Here is a 27,168-nt window from a genome sequence, read left to right as displayed (position 1 = left end):
GAATTGTGATATCATTACTGAGTTACGGAGTTGTAAACTTGATAGTTTCATTTTCTGAAAATTTGTGATGTGTTCCAATTTTTACTAAAAAATTTACAATGTAAATCAAAAATCCAAAACCAACAGTCGCTACATCTTAAGCTTTTCTTATAAATGCAATACACCTCATCAAGTTTGGTGCAGTGGTTGCCGAGAAAAACGAATTCTTCTTTTACATGTATTTAGATAGGAGCACCGAGCTGACACTTCCTCTTAATGTCAGGTGCATTGAGGCATTGGCGCTACCACTCCAGGAACCCAATCTGTCCGTGGATCCTAGCAGGAGATGTTTCCTGGCCCGTTGCAGCTATATCGTTGGGTGCCGTTGCAGCTGTTCGCCAAATTTGCTGCTGTTCACCTTGCCCTGAGGGAGGCCTCAGTGAAGGAATCAAAGGAGACTATAACATGACTGAGGTCATTGTCATCAAAGGCCTTCCCATATACGACAGACGCACAAGAGACCAGACACTCAAGGCACGTGGTATTTCATCCAGCTCGACTGATTCAAGTGCACCTGTGAGCATCGATCGGTCAGTGGCAGCACTGCAAAGTATGCGACGTGTGACCAAAATGGCTGTTCAGTGTACAGGATCTCCTTCTGCACGTGCCCCATTGTGATGGGATAATCGTTGCCGAGATCTGCGACCAGCACAAAACATCCAGTGCCACCCTCCAGAGGAGCTGGTTGCATGCCCCGTTGATGACGACTTCACTCCCTGGATAAGCTGCCTCCTTGTTAAGCTTCCTGGTTACAAGCCGTGCTGCAAACCTGCAGCATGGCTGAGTGTGAAGACAAAGTGCAGTTGGGCTTCGACGCTCACACAGCGAGCGCAATAACAGAAGAAAAATTGATGGTAAAACAGGCGTTCTGGTAGACGGCCAGCTGTCTATTTCTTTACAATAATTAATTGTTTATATATATATTTATTTATTATTCATACTTTCAATGCCTGAAGGCGCTGCAGAAAGGAGTGTTAAGAAAGTAAACTAATATGCAGGCAACTATATAAAGAAAGAATGTTGAGTGATCGTGAGGTGGACTGCTGTTTTGAATGAAGATGTATCTGTGATACTTCATTCACTCAGTACTCAACATTCACCCGGAGATCGGTATGAAACTTAGTGAGGTGGACTGATAAGTTGATTCTTCAGCACATAGTTGGAGTGATAAACATTGCGGAATAGACAAAGGCAGGCACATTCGCGGCGTAATGAAAGTTCTGGCAGGTCCACTGTTTTTTTTTTATACAGGTTGCACTGTATGAAAAATGTTACATACGTGTGACATGTTACGTACCGTACATGTTACACTTTGCATGTACATGTTACCGTACATGTTAGACAGTTTATATTCGTCTTTCTTTGTCATGTTACACTGGAATGTCAAGAATAATTGGAAAAATTTAAGCGAGCTGCTCAATTTTGAATGACTTCAAGAGTAAGGGTTAGTGGTGATGCTCGATTGTTATCCCAAATGGCAGATGCGTATTCTGGTTTTGATTGAACTAGAATTTTGTAAAGTGTTAGTTTTATAGAAGTAGGAACTGTGGAAAACAAAGATATCTTAACATGCAATTAGCATTAGCAGTACTATAATTAGCATGCATGTTTCAAGACAGATCATTAGTTATGTGAAGGCCAAGATATTTGTGTTAACTGGTGCAAGCAAAGTGTCATTCGAAGTACATATCTACACTTACTGCCATTGCTGACCATGCAGAATATGCACATCGACTTACACTTGCTAGCGTTAAGTTTCATAAGCCATTTGTTAGATATACTGTGTGACGTGAAGTTCTGGTTTCGTGCCTCACCCGTAGCAAGTTGTTGATTCATTCAATTTCATTGCCATCAATTAATTTATTTAATTCAATTAATAAGTACAAGTAATTTCCTCTATGCGACACACACACACATACCTCTCCAACTTGACAGAGTTCACACACTTAAATTTTTGTTTTACCTTGACACTCCTGAACGTAATGCATTTATAAAAACAACTTGACTCGAGCCGCTGTGTTCAATCCCGTCACTTTACAAGGCGAAGTGGACCCATGTTATTAAAAGGAAGTGTTAGCTCGGGGACTCCAATCTAAATACTCAGCAAAGGATAAACTTTTTCTTCGCAATAGCTGCACTAAATTTGATAAGGCTTTTGCATTTAAAAGAACAAGTTAGAATCTAGGCACCGTTGGTAGCGAATTTCTCATTTATGCCCTCAACATTTTAAGTAAAAATTGTTGACAGTCACACATTTTCAGAAACAAACTATCAAGTGTACAACACGGCTACAAAAAAACGATGTCACAATTCTGTATATTGAATCTAATAGTATGTCTAAAGCAGATAAAGTTGATGTATTGTACATGGCTTTCAAATAGGCCACTAATACACAAGTAAAACCTTTGCAAAACCCTTGTAAACAATCTTAACTATTCACATAAAATATAAATGGATACATCAAATTTGTCCGCTTTGACTGTTGTAAGGGGTCAGTTTACAGAACTGCAATATCTGTTCTTGGTGCAGTGCCTGCATACATCAGCGTTACATGGCAATGAACAAGTGTGAATGAGATACTTTCTTGAAAAAATTCTCATATTTCTTCTTCTTTTATTTCAGTGAGTGACGTGTTTGCCCTCGGAGAGTTGGCGCTGGCGGCAATAACACCATTGTCTGATATTACTCTTCTTTATTTTACCAATTGAATTAGGTAAGTGAGCTTATACTTATAATTGTGTAAATTAATAATTAACCCTTTATTGATGCCTGTTGCCTACAGGCAACATATCAGAAAAATTTTTTTTACTGGCCGAGTTTTAATATTGAGTACGAACTTTCTAGCTTAATATCTTCACCAACACTGAATGACAGGCAGCAAGTGTCATTTGTTGCTCTAGAGCAGGAACACTGGGCGAGAAAGAAGTTTGGCACGCGACTCAGTGTGTTTTGAAAGCAAGGTCAGAGGAGACGTGTCGATGCAAAATATCCAGCTGCAGCAGTGTCACACATGTGATGTCATCATCATCAGCAGCAGCACGGTTACGCCCAATGCAGGGCAAAGGCCTCTCCCATATTTTTCCAACTACACCGGTCATGTACTCCGTATACAAGCTCATGTTTTAATCATGGGAAAATGATCCAGGAATGCAGTGCTCTAATGATGCTTTTAAATGCTCATTTTTTCCCAGAACCATAAACACATAGAACAAATTGCCAGGTCATATTGTTGATAGTCGCGGTGTTGAAGTGTTTATTACAAACTTGAAGAAAATGCATGGGTGAAGGTGTACTTGTATTCTTGTAATGTTTGAATTGCAGTGCTTCATGCCTTGGTTTCCTGTATTTGGTTCTTATTACCATTGATGTCTTCTTCAGATGTACTTCTTTCTTTGTGCCCACTCCTGCTTGGAGTCAAGCAACATTGCAGCATTCCTAAATGAAGTTTTTCATTGAATGAAGCGTGTCACATGGCAGTGTGATCTCGCAATAATGCTCTTTCCACAGTCAATGGTAAATGAGCTTGTATATGTGGCCCACGCAAGTATTATGCAAGTTAGCATTGCTGAACAAAAATTGATTGACATCTCATATCTACATCTATCTTTACTGCAGCATGCAGCTCACTCTTTAGCATGCGCAGAATGTTGCAACAGCCACTCCTTACAACACAGTGTATTCACGTATTATAGCCTGGACCTGCCTGAAAGAGGACCATTTGAATGAAAAAGTGTATTATGGATTATAATTGTGATTAATGGTGTCTCAGCGGGGAGTTTCTAAGCAAATACTTTGAACCATGTGATTTAAACAGTGCTATCTTTCTTATGGTTAAATGTGGAGGACAAGCTATCAGACTGGACAGAGGCCAGCTCATGATGTCGTAAAAGTCTTCTTTAGGTGGCTGTGCATGCCTGTTGAAGCATGTGCCTGATCATAGCATATTGTTACGCAAAGGACGAGTCGGTAAGATGAGCAACTATTTACAGGTTATATTTACAACAGCGGTTGCAGCGCTGACCGATTAGGTTCACGGCACGAGCCCAGTTTGTTCTTCCTCCTCTTTTCTCGAGAGATGGCGCCCACGCATGTCGTTCAAACAATCAAATACCATGCGCCTGTAGCATAATCCCCCGGCAGCAGAAGCGACATCCCGGAGCGTCTAAATGTCATCACTGGGAAGGTGATACTGCTTCAGTCATGTAACGTGCGCAATATCACTGGACTGGGAAGCAGATGGGGCGTCAGTGGTGATCTCATGGGTGACAGGAGTCATGGCATGAAGCACTCGCTATGGGCCTGTGTAACGAGACAGCAGTTTTTCAGCAGGCTGAGCTGACGCGACGGGGACTGGGAAGTTCGTGGAGAACAGCCGAGCGGAGGTGTTTAGGGATCACAAGGAGTAATGCAGGGCCGTCGGGGTGAGCGTTGTGGTGGTAGAGTATGCCATCTTGAAGTGTGAATAAGCAGAGGGAACTGTCGGCAAGTGACGATTCCAGGCCGTCAATGATGATACACAAGGACGGGTCATGGCGCTGCTTGTCGGCAACATGGAGCAGTGGAAAAACGGAGAACACAGGCGTCAGTGTCAGTATCAGACATAGAGGTCGCATCTTCGACTGGGTAGGGAGAGAGGCAGTCTGTGTCCTGGTGTTGGCGTCGCGACTTGTAAGTCACTGTGTAGGGATAGTCTTGTAGTCAGAGGGCCCAACGACCGAGCAGGTCAGTAGGATCCTTCAGTGACGAAAGCCAACACAGCTCATGATGGTCTGTGATTACTGAGAAGGGCTTGCCATATAAATATGGGCGGAACTTGGAAACAGCCCAGACGAGAGCAAGACATTCGCACTCGGTAATCGAATAGTTGCACTCTGCAGTTGCCAGGAGCCGGCTAGCGTAGGCTATAATACGGTCGTGTCCATGTTGGCGTTGTGATAAGATGGCGCCGATCCCATAACCACTGGCATCGGTTTGGACCTCTAGGTGTGGATGGGTCAAAGTGGGCCAAGACCAGTGGATTGTTGAGAATCGTGATAAGGCGGGAAAATGCAGCAGCCTGAGGGGAACCCCACGTAAAAGGCACGTCTTTCTTCAGAAGTTCAGTGAGTGGTCGAGTGATTGCTGCGAAATCTGTCACCACCCGTCGGAAATAAGAACAGAGCGCCACAAAACTCCGGACGTCCTTGACAGACTGAGGTACAGGAAAAGCCGTTACTGCTTGAACCTTCTCCGGGTCGGGTTGTACTCTGGAAGTATAAACGAGATGACCTACACTGTAATCTGTCGGCACCCAAAGTGGCACTTCGATGAGTCTAACTGGAGCCCAGCCTTGCTGAAGACATCGAGGATAGCTGCGACGCGCTCATGGTGCGTATAAAATGTAGGAGAAAACACAAGGACGTCGTCGAGGTAACAAAGGCAGGTTGACCATTTGAAACCTTGAATCAGAGAGTCAATCATTCGTCCGTACAGGGCGGGGGCATTGCATAAACCAAACGGCATAACCTTGAATTGGTAGAGGCCATCTGGAGTGACGAAAGAAGTCTTTTCTTGGTCTTGCTCATCAACAGAAATCTGCCAATATCCAGATCGAAGCTTGATGGAAGAAAAGTATTTGGCGCTGTGAAGACAAGAGCATCGTCGATTCATGGTAAAGGGTAGACGTCCTTTTTAGTAATTCGGTTTAGGTTGCGGTAATTAACACAGAAACGCCACATGCCATCTTTCTTTTTGACAAGCACGACCGGCGACTCCCAAGGACTTGACGAGGGCTTAACAATGCCTCTGGCCAGCATCTTGTTTACTTCCTGTTGAATAACTTGCCGCTCTGCCGTGGACACGGTAATGTCAGCAGTGAATAAGAACAGCATCACCAGTGTTTATCTGATGCTTAACAAGGGGCGTCTGACCAAGTGGGCAATTGTCATTGTCAAATATGTCGCGGTAGGAAAGCAAAAGGCAATGTAGGGCGGCTGCTTGGTCAGGTGCGAGGTCCAGAGCGACCATGGGACGTAATGGTTCGTCAAGGTTCAAGGCATCCTGTGGGTAATCGGGAGGATCTGGAGACGCGTCGGCTGCAAAAGTAGTGACGTGGTCATCTGTCACGGGCCGCAGCGTGGCCACCACTATGCCTTCAGGTAACGCTTGCTTCATCAAGCCAAAATTGATAACGGGGAGACACATCCGATTAGCGGCAAGGGTTACGACGGAGTGTGACACAGAGATATCACACGCCAGGAGGACATCACGAATAGGTGCGACGATATAGTCGCCATTAGGCGCAGTTGCCGTTGAGGCCAATTCGACGAAGGTGAGGGCTTTTGGAGGTAAGCGAACAAACGCTGTAGTGCAGAGGGTGTTCGGTTGTTCGAGGCGAACGTCTGAAAGAAGAGGAAGCTCGAGGCACAGCGTACCGGTGGAACAGTTGACGAGAGCAGAATGCGTCGTCAGAAAGTCGAGCCCAAAGATTAAGTCACGAGGGCAACTGGTCAGCACGGTGCACAGGACTGGAACTTGGCGACCAGCAATTCCTATGCGAGCAATGCGAATTCCCCTGACGGCAACAGTGGCACCATTGGTGACACGTATGGCTCAAGTGATGGCAGGCGTAAGAACTTTTTTGAGGCGACGACATAGGTTAGCGCTCATTATGGGCACTTGGGCTCCAGTATCAATTAATGCCGTCAATGGAACACCATCTATGTCTACTTCAATTAGATTTGTGTTGGTGAGGAGCGTCTATGGAGGATTTGGACAGGACGAACGTGATGCAGCAATATTTAGAAGGTGCAGTGTGAACTGTAGGTTGCTTGTGGGCATTGTTCACAAAGAACACTGCCATCTCAAGTGGCTGCTGTCTTAGGCTCTTCTGCTCATTTGTTTTGCAGCTGCTGCAGTACGATTGGAAAGAACTGCTTATGGATGTTGTGTGCAGTACCAATAATTTGAGGATTTCAAATAGTATGAAGACATTAAATGTATGGACTTACAAGTATGATGAATGGACATTTGTCAGTTTTGGGTGCTCGTACTCAGCCTAGAAACTTAAGCTTGTTACGAAGAGGCACAATCTTGAACACGAAAGCATTAAGCTTATTGTTGTGCTAATATTGTCTTACAACGTTTGGACAGATTTGCAGATGGAACCCATTCAATATTTTTGTTACCTCTGTAAATTGCACAACAAACAGCTCCATGGTGGGAATTTTTTTTCACTACTTTATTTTTTCATTGTGGTCACGCCTTCCACGTAAAGCGAGAGTATTACACCAATATTTTGCATGATTTTGTTTTTAATAAGTGTCTTTATTCCTTTGCTCTTACCATTTCCTTGCTTCTCATTTTCAGGTCGTCCACTGCCCGTCGTTGAGTACAGAAATGTCATACTGTACGCTAAAGAAAATGGAAGATTGGATGCTGCTTCTGTTTACTATGTTTTTGCTGGAGTATATTCTTGACAACAAGTTGGTCAACAACTTGCTTGCACGCCAAGAAGTTGTACCGATGAGGTTGCGTGCCAATTTCAAGAACCAGTGTGAGGAACTAAAGAGGAGAGCATTCTACACACACTTAATTTTGACATTACTTCCCGCTGCGGATACAGATAGGTATCTGGCTGTACACGGTGGTATCGTCGCAGCACACATGCTCTTCTCTCAAGACTTCAACGACACAACTATGCAACTGCTGCAGACTGTTTTCACTCACGAATCATCGGTACGTATTTTCACAATAAACTTGTGTGTAATGTCATGGTGTATGCCAACCGCGAAAACTGGAAATTCTCAGGAATCTTGAGTTGTCTGCGAAACCTTAGGGAATTTGTGCGTCTATCTGGGAAAATTAGCTGTAGTTTTATCGAAAGGGGACGAAAGTCGCGGTAATGCTAGCTTGAGTAACAGAAGAATCATATTGAATCATCTTTGACGCCGTCTTGTCGGCTGGAAGTGTTGCCAGTGGACAGTCAACGACCGACTTTCCGGATGCCCGATAATTCAGACGGCTTCGCGGCACTACCACGTACCCCATAGAGTTAATGTGTAACAACGTCTGAAATTTCGGACACAAGAACTCTTTGTGATCTGATTTTCCAGACTTTTTGCCGGTACCGCAGGTCCGAGACGGCATTAAATCAAAGCCACCACTGCCGCCATTTTGATTACCTCACCGGCTCGAACCGGTGCTCACGCACACAGATCCACTGGCAGCTGTAGCCACCACCGCGGCAATGCTAGGCTTAGCTGCTTCGACATTCGCTATGAAGCTTCTTGCCATTAGGTGCCATGTTTTGCATTTAAAGAATTCGCCGCTGTCAGAATGGCACAGACTCTGCCTTTGTGGTTCTCGCGGTTGGCTTCGAAGCTCAGAAAGCGCGATGCGTTGCATAATGCTGGTTCCCGAAAGTCAGCTTCGCCTCTGTACAGCACTATTACGCTGTGAAGCATACGTTAAAGTATTGCGGTGAACCATAAGAAGGGTCATTTGTCATGGTGAACAGTATGTATTCCTTAATTTCACATGCATGCACTTGCCATCACCTGTTACAATACGAACACCGATATGCCTAAGAAGTGTACTGGCATGCCTTAAGAGATTTTTTGGTAGTGGCTGTAGTGATTTGATCTCTTAAGGGCAGTAAAAGACATGCATTAATTTTTTCAAACTGCCCAATTTTTCGGACATTTGATTTGCAATAGGCTTTACCATTTCTTTTGAAAATATTTTATTTGATGTGCATTTTACTAACCCCTGCCTTCTGTTTTCTTTTGGAATATGATAAACTACTCCTTGCTGTTCAAACTGGATGAAGTAGTTTTTATTTTTTAGCATGCTTTCTATAGAGTGACAGCATCGGGTGACATGGTGTGCCCGTGTTGACATAAAACTAAGTTCTGTGTCACTTGGGGAAAACCTTTAAAACTCGAGGAATTCGGAAATGTCAACTTGGTAAACACCCTGGTGTATGATTTTGTGAGAGATTAGTGCACATGTGTTAGAAGAAAAGATTGTCATGTGGAGGAAAACGATTGATCATCGTAATATCATGTTCCTAGGCTAATTCTCGACATGGAGGTAGAGACGTTCTACAGACACTCGACATACTAGCAAATATTGCTCCGCAAGGGACTTGTAAATTAAGTTTGTAGCTCATGCTTTCATTGAAATACTTAACTGAAATACCGTAATGACTGCGCGCTCAAATACTTCTAATAAAACCCGGTTCGTGTGTTGGCACTTGCCAACAGGGTAGCCACATACCTTGGCAGTTCAATGAGAAATAGGAGGCATTGTGGATATCGTAGCATAACACATATGTGCCAGGCATATACCAGCATTGTTGAAGATAGAAAGTTTAATGATACTAAATGCAGAGAGGTCGGCCCGGGATGCATTCCTCTAGCCCGCTACTTTGCACCTACTGTTGGGGAAGAGGAAAAAGAAGAGATGTATCATGGGTGACGTTCACAAGAGAAGGCGGACGTAAAACATAAAGCAAGCAATTTGCTCTACTTGGAGCCTACAGTTCAGGCCCATACTTTTTAAAAAAAGTAAGGCCTGGCTTGCCAAGGGCCTAAAAGAACGTCCTCTGATAGCAGTGGGCTGTTGAGGCGCGTAAGGTCATTGCTCATTTTCTCTTTCCCACGTACTTAAGGCAGTCGCACAGCACGTGATCTATAGTCTTAATTCACATTGCACACCTTGCTATCTGGTGACGCGGGTGCATCACATGTCGTGTACATACCTGCGTGTAAACGCTACCTCCGGCCTTAGTCTGTGCTAAAGGCTGGCACAGCTGCATTGAATTTTTGGTGGTAGCCTAAATTTCTTTGTAGAGTCCAATCTTGGAAGGTGTCTGTGGTGATTATCCGGATTATCCCCGTGCTATTCTGTCACTTTTGGGATGACGCTTGAGAGAAGGTAGTTGGCATCCGCTCTTGAACAAAGAATTGCAAGCAATAGCTCTGGTCCTTCAAGTACCTTCTTCGCTTCTACATCAGCCAGTTTGTTGCCGTGTATGCCACATTCACTGGGAATTCATTGAAATGTAATGTGGAAGCCGTTTCCTTTCACTAGCATGTATAGTTCAGCAGTTTGAGGAGCCAGCACTCTGTAAGGGCTTTCTTTCATTGTAACTAGCTGCGGAGCCAATTTTGCATCGCTGAAGACAGCTGATACTTGAGGAGTCTAGTGAACTGCCTGTCTGATTGCCACGAGTTCTGTGGATGTTGGTGTCATCTTGTTACACAGACGAAGCTGTCAGATGACTTTATCCACAGCGACGATGAAAATGCATACGACAAGACTGATCAGTCTATATACGCATTCACCGAGGAGCCGTGTTCTTTCTACATTCAAGTGTTCGATGGCCGAGGCCCAGTAGGTATTCGTGATTTCTTTTTTGAAAATTCCAAGAGTATGGAGCCAAAACCCATATCTTGGACATTACCCATGGGGCCATACGTGGAAGGTCAGCAGGGGCAAAGCATGATGGTATAGTTGATTCTTGGCATTTAACGGCTCTTCAAAATGTGGAGTCCGACCTTATGTCGATAAGGGGTGGTGTCGTTGATGGCACAGCAGCCGCAGGAATACTCGAAGAGGTTTACAAAACAGTTTGTAGAAGGACAGGTAAAGGGGTGACGCAAGCTCCCTAAATTGTACCGTAAGTTCAGGTGAAACGTGGAACGTGGAACCCCTAGTGTTGTTGATGGTCACAGCAGAGGAGATCTAACACGAGTTGCTCCCTGGTGCTCTTTGAGGCACTTACAAATGATGCTCTAGAGGCATTCCACATTTCACCAATCTTAAACTGTGGACATTCTGTGCGAGATTTGGACCTTTGACGTTGTCCTTAACAGTTACTTTGGTGAGAACCGTTACACTTTGGCGCTCCCATGTTCTGGAGCTGAGACCAGCATTCAGGGCGTTCAGTTAAAAGTGTCCTTTTTCGCGCCCCATTTAATTTGCCCGCTTCTCTGTGAATTCACCACCGGAACTACGAATATATACGTGTGTGTGTGGGGGGGGGAGGCATATCCATATACATATAGGCACATACAGGGTGTTTCAGTGCACACTTTAAAAAATTTTCAAAGGTTGCCTGTGGCAGAAACCACAATTCTAGTTGATGAGCTGGTTTGAAGAGGCGGATATTGCTTGCACAAAAAATTGAAATGCATAATCAACTAATTAAAAAAAATTCATCATTAGGTTTTGAACAAATTATATTATGGCCTATATTGCAGCTTACAAATTCTAGGCATGGAGTTTCCAAGGTGGATCTGCCTGAAATGAATTCTCAGCATGACGCTAGTTTTGAGATATTAATTCCCAAAATTTGTGGAGATATGCATTGGCATTGAAGTTAATTTCTTAACAAATGTCGTGTTTTGCATTGAAGCACGAATGTAACATATGCAGACATACAAGCTAATAATAAACCTTAATATTTTATTATGAAGTAATGACACATTGACCAAATTTACCTGTTGTTTTCTATTACAGGTGATTCAAACTATGCAAACAATTTATTTGACATCACGCACACTACAGTTAATCGTCGGAATCTGCGGCTTGGTCAAAGAGGGATTGGCTTGCTGCGGAAGCGGCCAACTTTGGTCTGTTGCCATAACAGTATGTAAGTGAACATGGATATTACCATTTTTAATACTTCTTGTTTGCAAACTATTTGAATCTCTCAAAATATAAAAATTGAAGAGAAGGAAATAAGTGTGCCTGTACAATGATGATGATAGTCAATGGGACTGAATAGCTGAGTGCTTCTCGCAAGCTATTCACTTCAATCAGGAGGTGATGAGGGCAGTCATTCCTGCGCACTCCACCAAAAGTATCGAAACCATCAGGCACCCCGAGCTGTTGCAGTGCAGTGAGTGCGTCTCGCAGAGCTGTATTAGTTTATTAATAAAGGGAAAATGTTCACTGCCACAACTCTCTTGCGTGAGAGCACAGTGCCTTTTGGCGGCGGCGAACATTCGACCGCCGACCATCAACCACCGACCACTGCAAATATGGGCAAGAGGTCCAAAGAAAGCTATTCACATAAAAAAAAGATCAGTTGCACCGATTCCATCTCAATTTTTTCAGAATTTATTTGAGATTCTTCTCACCCTTCTGCTGTGTTGTCATATAATTTGCCATAATTTTGTCATATAACTTCAGGTAATTTATCTTTTATCTTTTTTTCATACATGCATAGACTTGGTATAAAAAACAGTTTGCCCTCATATGGAAAACATAACACCTTTGCAACGAATGCAATGGAATGCAGTTCATGGAACTCTGAGGTCAATGAAGGTCACTGTACGAGTATTGTATAACCAGGAGGGGGTGTATTGACCATCTTCGTGAAGTTGCAGTGACTTCAAACAAGGAACAAAAGAAACTCTCAAGGCAGCTGCAATACCTTGCATGCTCTATGACAACGTGTGACCCCTCTCTCGTACATTCCACTCGCTTCGTCATTCTCCCTTGTGGATGCCACTGAAGCTGCCCATGTTGGTGTGCATAGGCTGCCTGAGTGTTTTTTCATTCGTAATGCCACTGAGCATATGTGCGAGTTTGTATTCATAAACGGCATATGCTTTTTGTTTCTTCGTTTTCTTTACCTGGGTGAATGTGCGCATGTTGGTATCCATGACGCCACTGAATGCATGCGTGCTTGCAATTGCACTCTTGATGAAGGCTGGACTGCAGCCGAAACGTAGAAATAAAATGTTTGTTTTTGCTTATTTTATGTGCACCTGCACCTCTATCACTTTATTAAACACCGGATCGGCTCAACTACTTTAGTCCTATATATATATATATATATATATATATATATATATATATATATATATATATATTGTCGCGAAGCACTTTGAGCAGTAAGCGTTCGCAACTAGAACGTTTGAGCAGCGAGAGGTAGTGTAGCCGACCGAGCACCGAAACAATGTTGTTCTGTCTCATCGTCGTTGTCTCTCTCCTAGCCACAACCCCACTGCTCCCTCCCTATTTTACAGTACAATATATATATATATATATATATATATATATATATATATATGCTGGAAAGAACCAGACAGTCTCTTTTACTGTTGCTTCTTCTTTTCTCGCGCTCGCTGTGTAAGGACCTGAGGCCTTGTGCATTGCATCTTCACACTCGGCCACGCTGCAAATTTGCGGCACGGCTTGCAACCACATAACTTAACATGGAGAAAACTTTTACAAGGAGTGAAGTCGTCATTGATGAGCTGCTCAGCACGCAACCAGCTCCTCTGGTTGGTGGCACTGGATGCTTCACACTGGTCACAGATCTCTACGATTGCCCGGTAGCAGCTGGGCATGTACGGCAGGAAATCCTGTACACTGAACAGCCGCTTTTCTCTGAGGTTGCATGCCGGCTGTCTGGTTCTTTACAATGGCACAGTCGACGAAACACAGCCTAGAGCTACCCAGCCTTAAGGACAGTCCTCATGGGGACCACACCATCATGGGTATCTCCTGCTCCCAGGGGAGGCCATCCACACTTCCCTTGACACCATCGGCCTCTTAGCCAGCAAGGGAGGCTGTTCATGCTCCCATGGTCGTGCTTCCAGCTGTTCTCGCTCCTTTGGCCATAGGTCCGGCTGGTGTGAGTGCTGCGGCCTCATCATGCGCAGATTCCCCTCCTTGCTCAACGGGTAGTTCAGTAGGCAGCTTGACGAATATTGTGCTATCCATCTCGCTGGTGTTGAAGCAGCTGGCCTACGTCATTTCTGCCACCTTCAGTTTCTCTCCTGCAGCCTTACTACCATAGGCAGTCTTGGAACTATGGATCCCATTCTGTGGCTGCAAGTAGCCAATGCGCTCGGTGCTCAGCATGCTTGGCCAGACGACAGGATATGGGTGGTAGCAGCAGCAGGGTGGCTTCCAGATGGTGCCAAACAAAGCACGATGAAAACCCTGCAATGCTCGGGAGCAGCACCATTCTGCCGCTGCAGCTGCAGCTGCACAAGCTGCACATGCCATCACTTTTATATTCAACCTCTTTTCATCCACTGCAGCTGGTGACGTGGCTCCCAAACTCATTAAGAGGAAGCTTTAGCTTGGGCCCAAATCCTACGTGGTCTACTAAAATACATGTAAAATCCAAAAACACTTTTCTGAGATAACTTCTGAATTGATATTAATGAAATTTGTGTCATTTGATAGAGAAAGTTAAGTTCTAGTGACTGTTGGGAGCAGAACTTCAATTTAGGTCCTGAATCTTGACGAACAAATTTTCAAATATTTGAGAAAAATAGCATAAAGCTTAAAAATTAATAGCTCTGCATCAAGAATAAATATCGCGGTTTTGTAAACGGCGTCCATTAGATCATGCAAAGCAGGCAAATTCAATATGTCAATTTATGTCTTTCATGAATTCGTTACGTTTACAAGATTTCTGCAAGAGCTGTATATACACATAACAAAATTTTTTGAGATTCATGTGTAACATATCAATTTTATGTGCTTTAGATGTACTACGAGATGCAATTCACAGAATTGTAATATCATTACTGAGTTACGGAGTTGTAAACTTGATAGTTTCATTTTCTGAAAATTTGTGATGTGTTCCAATTTTTACTAAAAAATTTACAATGTAAATCAAAAATCCAAAACCAACAGTCGCTACATCTTAAGCTTTTCTTATAAATGCAATACACCTCATCAAGTTTGGTGCAGTGGTTGCCGAGAAAAACGAATTCTTCTTTTACATGTATTTAGATAGGAGCACCGAGCTGACACTTCCTCTTAATGTCAGGTGCATTGAGGCATTGGCGCTACCACTCCAGGAACCCAATCTGTCCGTGGATCCTAGCAGGAGATGTTTCCTGGCCCGTCGCAGCCATATCCTTGGGTGCCGTTGCAGCTGTTCGCCAAATTTGCTGCTGTTCACCTTGCCCTGAGGGAGGCCTCAGTGAAGGAATCAAAGGAGACTATAACATGACTGAGGTCATTGTCATCAAAGGCCTTCCCATATACGACAGACGCACAAGAGACCAGACACTCAAGGCACGTGGTATTTCATCCAGCTCGACTGATTCAAGTGCACCTGTGAGCATCGATCGGTCAGTGGCAGCACTGCAAAGTATGCGACGTGTGACCAAAATGGCTGTTCAGTGTACAGGATCTCCTTCTGCACGTGCCCCATTGTGATATGATAATCGTTGCCGAGATCTGCAACCAGCACAAAACATCCAGTGCCACCCACCAGAGGAGCTGGTTGCATGCCCCGTTGATGACGACTTCACTTCCTGGATAAGCTGCCTCCTTGTTAAGCTTCCTGGTTACAAGCCGTGCTGCAAACCTGCAGCATGGCTGAGTGGGAAGACAAAGTGCAGTTGGGCTTCGACGCTCACACAGCGAGCGCAAGAACAGATGAAAAATTGATGGTAAAACAGGCGTTCTGGTAGACGGCCAGCTGTCTATTTCTTTACAATAATTAATTGTTTATATATATATTTATTTATTATTCATACTTTCAATGCCTGAAGGCGCTGCAGAAAGGAGTATTAAGAAAGTAAACTAATATGCAGGCAACTATATAAAGAAAGAATGTTGAGTGATCGTGAGGTGGACTGCTGTTTTGAATGAAGATGTATCTGTGATACAACTTCATTCACTCAGTACTCAACATTCACTCTGAGATTGGTATGAAACTTAGTGACGTGGACTGATAAGTTGATTCTTCAGCACATAGTTGGAGTGATAAACATTGCGGAATAGACAAAGGCAGGCACATTCGCGGCGTAATGAAAGTTCTGGCAGGTCCACTGTTTTTTTTTTATACAGGTTGCACTGTATGAAAAATGTTACATACGTGTGACATGTTACGTACCGTACATGTTACACTTTACATGTACATGTTACCGTACATGTTAGACAGTTTATATTCGTCTTTCTTTGTCATGTTACACTGGAATGTCAAGAATAATTGGAAACATTTAAGCTAGCTGCTCAATTTTGAATGACTTCAAGAGTAAGGGTTAGTGGTGATGCTCGATTGTTATCCCAAATGGCAGATGCGTATTCTGGTTTTGATTGAACTAGAATTTTGTAAAGTGTTAGTTTTATAGAAGTAGGAACTGTGGAAAACAAAGATATCTTAACATGCAATTAGCATTAGCAGTACTATAATTAGCATGCATGTTTCAAGACAGATCATTAGTTATGTGAAGGCCAAGATATTTGTGTTAACTGGTGCAAGCAAAGTGTCATTCGAAGTACATATCTACACTTACTGCCATTGCTGACCATGCAGAATATGCACATCGACTTACACTTGCTAGCGTTAAGTTTCATAAGCCATTTGTTAGATATACTGTGTGACGTGAAGTTCTGGTTTCGTGCCTCACCCGTAGCAAGTTGTTGATTCATTCAATTTCATTGCCATCAATTAATTTATTTAATTCAATTAATAAGTACAAGTAATTTCCTCTATGCGACACACACACACATACCTCTCCAACTTGACAGAGTTCACACACTTAAATTTTTGTTTTACCTTGACACTCCTGAACGTAATGCATTTATAAAAACAACTTGACTCGAGCCGCTGTGTTCAATCCCGTCACTTTACAAGGCGAAGTGGACCCATGTTATTAAAAGGAAGTGTTAGCTCGGGGACTCCAATCTAAATACTCAGCAAAGGATAAACTTTTTCTTCGCAATAGCTGCACTAAATTTGATAAGGCTTTTGCATTTAAAAGAACAAGTTAGAATCTAGGCACCGTTGGTAGCGAATTTCTCATTTATGCCCTCAACATTTTAAGTAAAAATTGTTGACAGTCACACATTTTCAGAAACAAACTATCAAGTGTACAACACGGCTACAAAAAAACGATGTCACAATTCTGTATATTGAATCTAATAGTATGTCTAAAGCAGATAAAGTTGATGTATTGTACATGGCTTTCAAATAGGCCACTAATACACAAGTAAAACCTTTGCAAAACCCTTGTAAACAATCTTAACTATTCACATAAAATATAAATGGATACATCAAATTTGTCCGCTTTGACTGTTGTAAGGGGTCAGTTTACAGAACTGCAATATCTGTTCTTGGTGCAGTGCCTGCATACATCAGCGTTACATGGCAATGAACAAGTGTGAATGAGATACTTTCTTGAAAAAATTCTCATATTTCTTCTTCTTTTATTTCAGTGAGTGACGTGTTTGCCCTCGGAGAGTTGGCGCTGGCGGCAATAACACCATTGTCTGATATTACTCTTCTTTATTTTACCAATTGAATTAGGTAAGTGAGCTTATACTTATAATTGTGTAAATTAATAATTAACCCTTTATTGATGCCTGTTGCCTACAGGCAACATATCAGAAAAATTTTTTTTACTGGCCGAGTTTTAATATTGAGTACGAACTTTCTAGCTTAATATCTTCACCAACACTGAATGACAGGCAGCAAGTGTCATTTGTTGCTCTAGAGCAGGAACACTGGGCGAGAAAGAAGTTTGGCACGCGACTCAGTGTGTTTTGAAAGCAAGGTCAGAGGAGACGTGTCGATGCAAAATATCCAGCTGCAGCAGTGTCACACATGTGATGTCATCATCATCAGCAGCAGCACGGTTACGCCCAATGCAGGGCAAAGGCCTCTCCCATATTTTTCCAACTACACCGGTCATGTACTCCGTATACAAGCTCATGTTTTAATCATGGGAAAATGATCCAGGAATGCAGTGCTCTAATGATGCTTTTAAATGCTCATTTTTTCCCAGAACCATAAACACATAGAACAAATTGCCAGGTCATATTGTTGATAGTCGCGGTGTTGAAGTGTTTATTACAAACTTGAAGAAAATGCATGGGTGAAGGTGTACTTGTATTCTTGTAATGTTTGAATTGCAGTGCTTCATGCCTTGGTTTCCTGTATTTGGTTCTTATTACCATTGATGTCTTCTTCAGATGTACTTCTTTCTTTGTGCCCACTCCTGCTTGGAGTCAAGCAACATTGCAGCATTCCTAAATGAAGTTTTTCATTGAATGAAGCGTGTCACATGGCAGTGTGATCTCGCAATAATGCTCTTTCCACAGTCAATGGTAAATGAGCTTGTATATGTGGCCCACGCAAGTATTATGCAAGTTAGCATTGCTGAACAAAAATTGATTGACATCTCATATCTACATCTATCTTTACTGCAGCATGCAGCTCACTCTTTAGCATGCGCAGAATGTTGCAACAGCCACTCCTTACAACACAGTGTATTCACGTATTATAGCCTGGACCTGCCTGAAAGAGGACCATTTGAATGAAAAAGTGTATTATGGATTATAATTGTGATTAATGGTGTCTCAGCGGGGAGTTTCTAAGCAAATACTTTGAACCATGTGATTTAAACAGTGCTATCTTTCTTATGGTTAAATGTGGAGGACAAGCTATCAGACTGGACAGAGGCCAGCTCATGATGTCGTAAAAGTCTTCTTTAGGTGGCTGTGCATGCCTGTTGAAGCATGTGCCTGATCATAGCATATTGTTACGCAAAGGACGAGTCGGTAAGATGAGCAACTATTTACAGGTTATATTTACAACAGCGGTTGCAGCGCTGACCGATTAGGTTCACGGCACGAGCCCAGTTTGTTCTTCCTCCTCTTTTCTCGAGAGATGGCGCCCACGCATGTCGTTCAAACAATCAAATACCATGCGCCTGTAGCATAATCCCCCGGCAGCAGAAGCGACATCCCGGAGCGTCTAAATGTCATCACTGGGAAGGTGATACTGCTTCAGTCATGTAACGTGCGCAATATCACTGGACTGGGAAGCAGATGGGGCGTCAGTGGTGATCTCATGGGTGACAGGAGTCATGGCATGAAGCACTCGCTATGGGCCTGTGTAACGAGACAGCAGTTTTTCAGCAGGCTGAGCTGACGCGACGGGGACTGGGAAGTTCGTGGAGAACAGCCGAGCGGAGGTGTTTAGGGATCACAAGGAGTAATGCAGGGCCGTCGGGGTGAGCGTTGTGGTGGTAGAGTATGCCATCTTGAAGTGTGAATAAGCAGAGGGAACTGTCGGCAAGTGACGATTCCAGGCCGTCAATGATGATACACAAGGACGGGTCATGGCGCTGCTTGTCGGCAACATGGAGCAGTGGAAAAACGGAGAACACAGGCGTCAGTGTCAGTATCAGACATAGAGGTCGCATCTTCGACTGGGTAGGGAGAGAGGCAGTCTGTGTCCTGGTGTTGGCGTCGCGACTTGTAAGTCACTGTGTAGGGATAGTCTTGTAGTCAGAGGGCCCAACGACCGAGCAGGTCAGTAGGATCCTTCAGTGACGAAAGCCAACACAGCTCATGATGGTCTGTGATTACTGAGAAGGGCTTGCCATATAAATATGGGCGGAACTTGGAAACAGCCCAGACGAGAGCAAGACATTCGCACTCGGTAATCGAATAGTTGCACTCTGCAGTTGCCAGGAGCCGGCTAGCGTAGGCTATAATACGGTCGTGTCCATGTTGGCGTTGTGATAAGATGGCGCCGATCCCATAACCACTGGCATCGGTTTGGACCTCTAGGTGTGGATGGGTCAAAGTGGGCCAAGACCAGTGGATTGTTGAGAATCGTGATAAGGCGGGAAAATGCAGCAGCCTGAGGGGAACCCCACGTAAAAGGCACGTCTTTCTTCAGAAGTTCAGTGAGTGGTCGAGTGATTGCTGCGAAATCTGTCACCACCCGTCGGAAATAAGAACAGAGCGCCACAAAACTCCGGACGTCCTTGACAGACTGAGGTACAGGAAAAGCCGTTACTGCTTGAACCTTCTCCGGGTCGGGTTGTACTCTGGAAGTATAAACGAGATGACCTACACTGTAATCTGTCGGCACCCAAAGTGGCACTTCGATGAGTCTAACTGGAGCCCAGCCTTGCTGAAGACATCGAGGATAGCTGCGACGCGCTCATGGTGCGTATAAAATGTAGGAGAAAACACAAGGACGTCGTCGAGGTAACAAAGGCAGGTTGACCATTTGAAACCTTGAATCAGAGAGTCAATCATTCGTCCGTACAGGGCGGGGGCATTGCATAAACCAAACGGCATAACCTTGAATTGGTAGAGGCCATCTGGAGTGACGAAAGAAGTCTTTTCTTGGTCTTGCTCATCAACAGAAATCTGCCAATATCCAGATCGAAGCTTGATGGAAGAAAAGTATTTGGCGCTGTGAAGACAAGAGCATCGTCGATTCATGGTAAAGGGTAGACGTCCTTTTTAGTAATTCGGTTTAGGTTGCGGTAATTAACACAGAAACGCCACATGCCATCTTTCTTTTTGACAAGCACGACCGGCGACTCCCAAGGACTTGACGAGGGCTTAACAATGCCTCTGGCCAGCATCTTGTTTACTTCCTGTTGAATAACTTGCCGCTCTGCCGTGGACACGGTAATGTCAGCAGTGAATAAGAACAGCATCACCAGTGTTTATCTGATGCTTAACAAGGGGCGTCTGACCAAGTGGGCAATTGTCATTGTCAAATATGTCGCGGTAGGAAAGCAAAAGGCAATGTAGGGCGGCTGCTTGGTCAGGTGCGAGGTCCAGAGCGACCATGGGACGTAATGGTTCGTCAAGGTTCAAGGCATCCTGTGGGTAATCGGGAGGATCTGGAGACGCGTCGGCTGCAAAAGTAGTGACGTGGTCATCTGTCACGGGCCGCAGCGTGGCCACCACTATGCCTTCAGGTAACGCTTGCTTCATCAAGCCAAAATTGATAACGGGGAGACACATCCGATTAGCGGCAAGGGTTACGACGGAGTGTGACACAGAGATATCACACGCCAGGAGGACATCACGAATAGGTGCGACGATATAGTCGCCATTAGGCGCAGTTGCCGTTGAGGCCAATTCGACGAAGGTGAGGGCTTTTGGAGGTAAGCGAACAAACGCTGTAGTGCAGAGGGTGTTCGGTTGTTCGAGGCGAACGTCTGAAAGAAGAGGAAGCTCGAGGCACAGCGTACCGGTGGAACAGTTGACGAGAGCAGAATGCGTCGTCAGAAAGTCGAGCCCAAAGATTAAGTCACGAGGGCAACTGGTCAGCACGGTGCACAGGACTGGAACTTGGCGACCAGCAATTCCTATGCGAGCAATGCGAATTCCCCTGACGGCAACAGTGGCACCATTGGTGACACGTATGGCTCAAGTGATGGCAGGCGTAAGAACTTTTTTGAGGCGACGACATAGGTTAGCGCTCATTATGGGCACTTGGGCTCCAGTATCAATTAATGCCGTCAATGGAACACCATCTATGTCTACTTCAATTAGATTTGTGTTGGTGAGGAGCGTCTATGGAGGATTTGGACAGGACGAACGTGATGCAGCAATATTTAGAAGGTGCAGTGTGAACTGTAGGTTGCTTGTGGGCATTGTTCACAAAGAACACTGCCATCTCAAGTGGCTGCTGTCTTAGGCTCTTCTGCTCATTTGTTTTGCAGCTGCTGCAGTACGATTGGAAAGAACTGCTTATGGATGTTGTGTGCAGTACCAATAATTTGAGGATTTCAAATAGTATGAAGACATTAAATGTATGGACTTACAAGTATGATGAATGGACATTTGTCAGTTTTGGCTGCCCGTACTCAGCCTAGAAACTTAGCTTGTTACGAAGAGGCACAATCTTGAACACGAAAGCATTAAGCTTATTGTTGTGCTAATATTGTCTTACAACGTTTGGACAGATTTGCAGATGGAACCCATTCAATATTTTTGTTACCTCTGTAAATTGCACAACAAACAGCTCCATGGTGGGAATTTTTTTTCACTACTTTATTTTTTCATTGTGGTCACGCCTTCCACGTAAAGCGAGAGTATTACACCAATATTTTGCATGATTTTGTTTTTAATAAGTGTCTTTATTCCTTTGCTCTTACCATTTCCTTGCTTCTCATTTTCAGGTCGTCCACTGCCCGTCGTTGAGTACAGAAATGTCATACTGTACGCTAAAGAAAATGGAAGATTGGATGCTGCTTCTGTTTACTATGTTTTTGCTGGAGTATATTCTTGACAACAAGTTGGTCAACAACTTGCTTGCACGCCAAGAAGTTGTACCGATGAGGTTGCGTGCCAATTTCAAGAACCAGTGTGAGGAACTAAAGAGGAGAGCATTCTACACACACTTAATTTTGACATTACTTCCCGCTGCGGATACAGATAGGTATCTGGCTGTACACGGTGGTATCGTCGCAGCACACATGCTCTTCTCTCAAGACTTCAACGACACAACTATGCAACTGCTGCAGACTGTTTTCACTCACGAATCATCGGTACGTATTTTCACAATAAACTTGTGTGTAATGTCATGGTGTATGCCAACCGCGAAAACTGGAAATTCTCAGGAATCTTGAGTTGTCTGCGAAACCTTAGGGAATTTGTGCGTCTATCTGGGAAAATTAGCTGTAGTTTTATCGAAAGGGGACGAAAGTCGCGGTAATGCTAGCTTGAGTAACAGAAGAATCATATTGAATCATCTTTGACGCCGTCTTGTCGGCTGGAAGTGTTGCCAGTGGACAGTCAACGACCGACTTTCCGGATGCCCGATAATTCAGACGGCTTCGCGGCACTACCACGTACCCCATAGAGTTAATGTGTAACAACGTCTGAAATTTCGGACACAAGAACTCTTTGTGATCTGATTTTCCAGACTTTTTGCCGGTACCGCAGGTCCGAGACGGCATTAAATCAAAGCCACCACTGCCGCCATTTTGATTACCTCACCGGCTCGAACCGGTGCTCACGCACACAGATCCACTGGCAGCTGTAGCCACCACCGCGGCAATGCTAGGCTTAGCTGCTTCGACATTCGCTATGAAGCTTCTTGCCATTAGGTGCCATGTTTTGCATTTAAAGAATTCGCCGCTGTCAGAATGGCACAGACTCTGCCTTTGTGGTTCTCGCGGTTGGCTTCGAAGCTCAGAAAGCGCGATGCGTTGCATAATGCTGGTTCCCGAAAGTCAGCTTCGCCTCTGTACAGCACTATTACGCTGTGAAGCATACGTTAAAGTATTGCGGTGAACCATAAGAAGGGTCATTTGTCATGGTGAACAGTATGTATTCCTTAATTTCACATGCATGCACTTGCCATCACCTGTTACAATACGAACACCGATATGCCTAAGAAGTGTACTGGCATGCCTTAAGAGATTTTTTGGTAGTGGCTGTAGTGATTTGATCTCTTAAGGGCAGTAAAAGACATGCATTAATTTTTTCAAACTGCCCAATTTTTCGGACATTTGATTTGCAATAGGCTTTACCATTTCTTTTGAAAATATTTTATTTGATGTGCATTTTACTAACCCCTGCCTTCTGTTTTCTTTTGGAATATGATAAACTACTCCTTGCTGTTCAAACTGGATGAAGTAGTTTTTATTTTTTAGCATGCTTTCTATAGAGTGACAGCATCGGGTGACATGGTGTGCCCGTGTTGACATAAAACTAAGTTCTGTGTCACTTGGGGAAAACCTTTAAAACTCGAGGAATTCGGAAATGTCAACTTGGTAAACACCCTGGTGTATGATTTTGTGAGAGATTAGTGCACATGTGTTAGAAGAAAAGATTGTCATGTGGAGGAAAACGATTGATCATCGTAATATCATGTTCCTAGGCTAATTCTCGACATGGAGGTAGAGACGTTCTACAGACACTCGACATACTAGCAAATATTGCTCCGCAAGGGACTTGTAAATTAAGTTTGTAGCTCATGCTTTCATTGAAATACTTAACTGAAATACCGTAATGACTGCGCGCTCAAATACTTCTAATAAAACCCGGTTCGTGTGTTGGCACTTGCCAACAGGGTAGCCACATACCTTGGCAGTTCAATGAGAAATAGGAGGCATTGTGGATATCGTAGCATAACACATATGTGCCAGGCATATACCAGCATTGTTGAAGATAGAAAGTTTAATGATACTAAATGCAGAGAGGTCGGCCCGGGATGCATTCCTCTAGCCCGCTACTTTGCACCTACTGTTGGGGAAGAGGAAAAAGAAGAGATGTATCATGGGTGACGTTCACAAGAGAAGGCGGACGTAAAACATAAAGCAAGCAATTTGCTCTACTTGGAGCCTACAGTTCAGGCCCATACTTTTTAAAAAAAGTAAGGCCTGGCTTGCCAAGGGCCTAAAAGAACGTCCTCTGATAGCAGTGGGCTGTTGAGGCGCGTAAGGTCATTGCTCATTTTCTCTTTCCCACGTACTTAAGGCAGTCGCACAGCACGTGATCTATAGTCTTAATTCACATTGCACACCTTGCTATCTGGTGACGCGGGTGCATCACATGTCGTGTACATACCTGCGTGTAAACGCTACCTCCGGCCTTAGTCTGTGCTAAAGGCTGGCACAGCTGCATTGAATTTTTGGTGGTAGCCTAAATTTCTTTGTAGAGTCCAATCTTGGAAGGTGTCTGTGGTGATTATCCGGATTATCCCCGTGCTATTCTGTCACTTTTGGGATGACGCTTGAGAGAAGGTAGTTAGCATCCGCTCTTGAACAAAGAATTGCAAGCAATAGCTCTGGTCCTTCAAGTACCTTCTTCGCTTCTACATCAGCCAGTTTGTTGCCGTGTATGCCACATTCACTGGGAATTCATTGAAATGTAATGTGGAAGCCGTTTCCTTTCACTAGCATGTATAGTTCAGCAGTTTGAGGAGCCAGCACTCTGTAAGGGCTTTCTTTCATTGTAACTAGCTGCGGAGCCAATTTTGCATCGCTGAAGACAGCTGATACTTGAGGAGTCTAGTGAACTGCCTGTCTGATTGCCACGAGTTCTGTGGATGTTGGTGTCATCTTGTTACACAGACGAAGCTGTCAGATGACTTTATCCACAGCGACGATGAAAATGCATACGACAAGACTGATCAGTCTATATACGCATTCACCGAGGAGCCGTGTTCTTTCTACATTCAAGTGTTCGATGGCCGAGGCCCAGTAGGTATTCGTGATTTCTTTTTTGAAAATTCCAAGAGTATGGAGCCAAAACCCATATCTTGGACATTACCCATGGGGCCATACGTGGAAGGTCAGCAGGGGCAAAGCATGATGGTATAGTTGATTCTTGGCATTTAACGGCTCTTCAAAATGTGGAGTCCGACCTTATGTCGATAAGGGGTGGTGTCGTTGATGGCACAGCAGCCGCAGGAATACTCGAAGAGGTTTACAAAACAGTTTGTAGAAGGACAGGTAAAGGGGTGACGCAAGCTCCCTAAATTGTACCGTAAGTTCAGGTGAAACGTGGAACGTGGAACCCCTAGTGTTGTTGATGGTCACAGCAGAGGAGATCTAACACGAGTTGCTCCCTGGTGCTCTTTGAGGCACTTACAAATGATGCTCTAGAGGCATTCCACATTTCACCAATCTTAAACTGTGGACATTCTGTGCGAGATTTGGACCTTTGACGTTGTCCTTAACAGTTACTTTGGTGAGAACCGTTACACTTTGGCGCTCCCATGTTCTGGAGCTGAGACCAGCATTCAGGGCGTTCAGTTAAAAGTGTCCTTTTTCGCGCCCCATTTAATTTGCCCGCTTCTCTGTGAATTCACCACCGGAACTACGAATATATACGTGTGTGTGTGGGGGGGGAGGCATATCCATATACATATAGGCACATACAGGGTGTTTCAGTGCACACTTTAAAAAATTTTCAAAGGTTGCCTGTGGCAGAAACCACAATTCTAGTTGATGAGCTGGTTTGAAGAGGCGGATATTGCTTGCACAAAAAATTGAAATGCATAATCAACTAATTAAAAAAAATTCATCATTAGGTTTTGAACAAATTATATTATGGCCTATATTGCAGCTTACAAATTCTAGGCATGGAGTTTCCAAGGTGGATCTGCCTGAAATGAATTCTCAGCATGACGCTAGTTTTGAGATATTAATTCCCAAAATTTGTGGAGATATGCATTGGCATTGAAGTTAATTTCTTAACAAATGTCGTGTTTTGCATTGAAGCACGAATGTAACATATGCAGACATACAAGCTAATAATAAACCTTAATATTTTATTATGAAGTAATGACACATTGACCAAATTTACCTGTTGTTTTCTATTACAGGTGATTCAAACTATGCAAACAATTTATTTGACATCACGCACACTACAGTTAATCGTCGGAATCTGCGGCTTGGTCAAAGAGGGATTGGCTTGCTGCGGAAGCGGCCAACTTTGGTCTGTTGCCATAACAGTATGTAAGTGAACATGGATATTACCATTTTTAATACTTCTTGTTTGCAAACTATTTGAATCTCTCAAAATATAAAAATTGAAGAGAAGGAAATAAGTGTGCCTGTACAATGATGATGATAGTCAATGGGACTGAATAGCTGAGTGCTTCTCGCAAGCTATTCACTTCAATCAGGAGGTGATGAGGGCAGTCATTCCTGCGCACTCCACCAAAAGTATCGAAACCATCAGGCACCCCGAGCTGTTGCAGTGCAGTGAGTGCGTCTCGCAGAGCTGTATTAGTTTATTAATAAAGGGAAAATGTTCACTGCCACAACTCTCTTGCGTGAGAGCACAGTGCCTTTTGGCGGCGGCGAACATTCGACCGCCGACCATCAACCACCGACCACTGCAAATATGGGCAAGAGGTCCAAAGAAAGCTATTCACATAAAAAAAAGATCAGTTGCACCGATTCCATCTCAATTTTTTCAGAATTTATTTGAGATTCTTCTCACCCTTCTGCTGTGTTGTCATATAATTTGCCATAATTTTGTCATATAACTTCAGGTAATTTATCTTTTATCTTTTTTTCATACATGCATAGACTTGGTATAAAAAACAGTTTGCCCTCATATGGAAAACATAACACCTTTGCAACGAATGCAATGGAATGCAGTTCATGGAACTCTGAGGTCAATGAAGGTCACTGTACGAGTATTGTATAACCAGGAGGGGGTGTATTGACCATCTTCGTGAAGTTGCAGTGACTTCAAACAAGGAACAAAAGAAACTCTCAAGGCAGCTGCAATACCTTGCATGCTCTATGACAACGTGTGACCCCTCTCTCGTACATTCCACTCGCTTCGTCATTCTCCCTTGTGGATGCCACTGAAGCTGCCCATGTTGGTGTGCATAGGCTGCCTGAGTGTTTTTTCATTCGTAATGCCACTGAG

At 43.8% G+C, this 27,168-nt stretch overlaps 1 long non-coding RNA gene across 3 annotated transcripts in view; it reads left to right on the top strand.

Annotated features, from left to right (window-relative positions):
- Nucleotides 1-27,168, top strand: part of LOC126517817 (uncharacterized) — a 67,980-nt gene that overhangs the window by 21,808 nt on the left and 19,004 nt on the right. For all 3 annotated transcript variants that reach the window (XR_008609795.1, XR_008609794.2, XR_008609796.2), the window contains exons 4-9: nucleotides 2,662-2,752; nucleotides 7,387-7,755; nucleotides 11,545-11,677; nucleotides 17,227-17,317; nucleotides 21,951-22,319; nucleotides 26,108-26,240. This is a non-coding gene — a long non-coding RNA (uncharacterized lncRNA). The remainder of the gene's footprint in view (nucleotides 1-2,661; nucleotides 2,753-7,386; nucleotides 7,756-11,544; nucleotides 11,678-17,226; nucleotides 17,318-21,950; nucleotides 22,320-26,107; nucleotides 26,241-27,168) is intronic.

This window comes from Dermacentor andersoni, chromosome 11 (genome assembly GCF_023375885.2).
Source record: "Dermacentor andersoni chromosome 11, qqDerAnde1_hic_scaffold, whole genome shotgun sequence".
NCBI lineage: Eukaryota > Metazoa > Arthropoda > Arachnida > Ixodida > Ixodidae > Dermacentor > Dermacentor andersoni.
Note: the sequence above shows the minus strand (reverse complement) of the source record. Positions and strands in the feature narration are given on the sequence as shown.